Consider the following 4,266-nt stretch of genomic DNA (forward strand, 5'->3'; position numbering starts at 1 on the left):
ATTTGTGTGGCTTTAACAAAAAAAAATAATAATTCAATATACAGGTCCTTTTTATTGTCAATACAGTACCTTTAAGTAACATTCTTAACAAAACAAAATTTGTTACACAATATTATAAACATAAATAGAGCTACAAATGGTTGGAAACTGGAAACATGCCAGACATAATGCGACCAAATGATATGCTGAATATGGCTATAAATATCGACCTTAGAAATTCCGTAATACGAATTTCAAATGGGATTTTTCAAAAAACAAGGAGCATAAGGCGCGGATGAAAACGGTCGTCAAGGAATGCGTATTCCCGGTACTCCTCCATGGCACCTGACCCCACCTCTGACATTTTAGAGGTCTGTGTTTGTTCTACCTCTGATTTGTATTGTATGGGTTGACTTTTGAGCTTGCATACTTTTCATTGTCTCCATTTTTCATACATCACAATTTCTCAGTAGTCTGCGTTTGCTTAAAGTTTAATGGTTCACAAAATGCTATATGAACTCAGTGAGTGGGAGAGGTGGATACAAAATCAAGGGGAGGTTGAGGATGAAACTGATATATAAAAATATATTTAAACATTAAGGTATTCTGTACGTTGTCTACCATTCAAACTGAACACATATGTGATCAAAAATGCCTCCAATTAAGGTTCTTACAGGAAATCAAATAGATTCTAGAAAAAAACAAATTCCAGTCCGGTAAATGTTGCATTACGCATTATTATATTGAAGTTTTCTGATCATTTAGTTACGTATGGAAGTACAAAAAGGTGTTTTTTTAAATTGCAGAGACTGCAGAAAAACTTTTGAATAAAGTAAAGTCGATTGATACCCAATTTGCATGGCAGTAATATATTTGAATGTACTACATGTAAATGTTACTGCATAAATTTATTCATATCATAAAAGAGCAAAATCTAATTAAATGCCATTTTACCAGATGGAAATCTGCATCCATACACACTATGACATTCCTCTTCTATACAACTGCATGTTGAAAGACAATACCAGCCAAACGTCGGTGGGCGACAGGAAATATTGCAATGAATCCCATAATAACCACCCCTACATTCTACAATGTTTATATAATACTTAGATCTGATAAAACCATTTTTACACTCTATTATTGAATATGGCGGAAAATGTAGGTTACATTTTTTTAATTTAGATGCAAAAATTTTGATTTTGACATATTTTGTATCAGATATACTTACTTATACATGCATTCAATGTATCGTTCCAGATAAAACCATTACAGCATCGATTCCTATGAAAAGTGTTGTATACTTTCTTGAAATTCATCTTTGAATAACTCTCAGACTGAATACCTTATATTTTTTTAATTTAATACTGAAATCTGTTTTTGAACAATATACTGCTATTTAAAGCATACTTCCTTCATCATGTTAAGATTTTTAACAATTTTAAAAATAATAAGAACAGTCTTCAAATAGTTACTAGAAAAAAATTAAGCATTATATTGTGTATATAGATACTTATACATTTCTCTCAAAAGATATATGGTCAGCCATTTATATATTAAAGGATATATAGGGCATCAACAATAGCGGGAAACTAATTTGAATATATAAGATTCCTTATACATTTTTATAAAAAAAAACTTAAAATAAACCGGAATACAGTTTAATTTAGTAGATTTGAAATACAGAATTTGTTTATATGTCAAATTTTACTATAAAAAAATAGTCCCATAAAACACGAACCAAATTTAATGATTATTTAGTTACTGTAGCCAAATATCAACATTTATAGAATAACAAAAGAATTCTGAATTATGATGAAAACAATCCTGTTAACGTTAATTATATATGTGACCTAGATTTAGGTTTTCGGAAGCACTTGGAGTCCTCTCCGCCCCCATATTGAATGCAATGTTGCAGTTGATGAAACGAAAGTTGGTCAGCATGGTCAGGAAACAGATTTGTGTGGATGTTGAAATAACAGAGGAAGTTGAGTTGCTCAATAAATCGGATGGTAATGACTGAGGGACGATGTCTGTATAAGATGATGAAGTACAGATCTATGTGGCGATTCCGATTTCTCCACGTGGTTCAGATGGGCTGTTTACCATATTTACGGAAGTGGAGTTCTCGGTCTCGCGACGCCTCGGTGATAGTGGACTGGTGACTTGCTTTTGATCCGGAAATAATTCATTAATTATTTTGTTTGTAATAATATATATCATATCTAATTACTTAGTAAACAATTAAACAAAACATCTATTTTTTCTTCAGTGTATTTATACGCCAGTCATGTATCATACGTATACATGCAGGTTGACATTTGACCTTTCAGTAGTATTTCAATATAGAGAAATTTACATGCCACAGGAATAATGGAGAAATTAACAAGATTCACTTTTGTAGTGTTTATCATAGGGAAAACAATCGGAAATGGAAATATTTACATATAGAAACTTTCTCATTAGTTAAAACTAGAATTTGTTTTATGCTATCAAATTAAATATTTTTTACAAATTTTATTTCATGATAACATTTTCCGTTGCAGTATAATAATACTGAAAAACGTAGGGGATACTGTAGATAGTGATCAAAATGTTCATATAAACAAAGGGATACGAAATCATGTTGCATAGTTCTTTAACGAGGAAACATTTCCAAATTAACTCATCATCAAAACATATAAATCACACTCGCACAATCCGCATGGAGCGCTAGTGATGATCAAGGCTGTTGTGTCACAAATTTGCATGCCTCTGAATTGGAAGGTTAAAGAAAGATTCTGAGTTGAAGGCACCTAGTGTAACAGTTGTTGAAGTCGTTTAAAATAGATACCATACGCCGTCTAACAAAGGATGAGAATTTACATTACAGGTTGGCACAAGACAGGTGGCTGTGGCTAGTGCAATGAATGTTTTCCAGTCTGTTATCAGCGGATTATGTCTAGACATCGAACTACAGGGCCTTTTCAGGATAGACCCCGATCCTGTCGACCAAGGGCAACAACCAAGTCTCATACAGATTCACGTGCACTGCCTGGTTACATCAAATCAGATAAAGTCTCAACTTCAAAGAGATACTGGTTTGGTAGTTAGTGGCCAGACAATTAAGAACCATCAAGATTTCACTTACAAGCCCGACGTCCTCGTGACATTCCCTATTTGAGGGCTCTTCACATTAAGACCAATTTACGCTGGGGTATAACCGCCGATGTTCTCAGATTAGGTGAGGTTCAATGTGGATTTCCAAGCGAGCTTGTCTGGCCAAATGAGGGTGGGGGTTACCCGCTTCTAGCTGACTCTGTTTCACAATGCTGGCAAATTTGATATGTAATCCTGTGCTGGTGTTGACTCTTATTCTTGAGAAACTGTCCATTTTCTAGCTGTACACAGGGATTCGTATAAATTGATAAATGTTACCTTATTGTTTTTCTGTCATTTGTTGTCTTCCCATATGTTCATGATCTGCATTTCACTGTCCTTGTAATTGCAATATTCTCGATTTTTAAAAGTATTTAAACATACTAGTAAACATTACATTGAACGCAGACACATTTATAGAATGTGCATATAAATTCCTAAATTGTTTAAGAAGTTGAAATCGTTCTGGACATTAAAATCACTTATCAATTTCTTTTGTGTTTTAATGCATGGTATGATTTAATAGTAATTATCATTTATTTTTCATAAGTACAATAGACTTCTTCAACAGGGTAGTAATTTTGCAAAATATCTATTTCTGTTTAATCCGCGGGTAGAATATTACGCAGATTTTCTATTTTTAGCACTATATATCTTACATGTATATTGAGTACAATGGGACAATTTCTGGGGGGAATTTTTAATTGCGTATATAGCATAAATTAATACCACATAGAAAAAAAAATTCTACAGTATTTGGATAATTATACAAAAGGCTGTCAGAAATTAATCAGTTTTGCTAAATGATTAAGATGAAAAATAATTTATATATACATTACCCATCACATAACTGCGAATTGGAAGACTCATAATGTAGAAATAAAATGTTCATATAATAAATGAAAGACCGGCAATACATTTCTAGCAACGAAAAAAATAACGGGGAAAAACAATAAAAGCGATTCCTTTTTATATATTGAAGTTCAAACTTTTGCAGATTTAATATCATTAGAACAATTTATAGTCACGATCAAACAGTGATACTTCTGTTTCCTGTTATGTATTTGCCATAACACATGGTATTAAATTTCCTATATATCATGAATATACACGAGTTTCTCCCATATTTACAGTGTTCTGTTCACAAGA

The 4,266-nt window shown here is 32.5% G+C and overlaps 1 long non-coding RNA gene across 1 annotated transcript; it reads right to left on the reverse strand.

Moving 5' to 3' along the window:
- Positions 1-971: 971 nt before the first annotated feature.
- On the reverse strand, positions 972-4,028 carry LOC134272847 (uncharacterized). The gene is made up of 3 exons (XR_009993303.1): positions 3,957-4,028; positions 1,211-1,263; positions 972-1,068 (listed from the first exon to the last, which is right to left on the reverse strand). It is a non-coding gene; the product is annotated as an uncharacterized LOC134272847 (long non-coding RNA).
- Between the last annotated feature and the right edge of the window lie 238 nt (positions 4,029-4,266).

Source organism: Saccostrea cucullata, unplaced genomic scaffold (genome assembly GCF_032062105.1).
Source record: "Saccostrea cucullata isolate Sc308-1 unplaced genomic scaffold, CSIRO_AGI_Scuc_v1 ctg996, whole genome shotgun sequence".
In the NCBI taxonomy this organism is placed as follows: domain Eukaryota; kingdom Metazoa; phylum Mollusca; class Bivalvia; order Ostreida; family Ostreidae; genus Saccostrea; species Saccostrea cuccullata.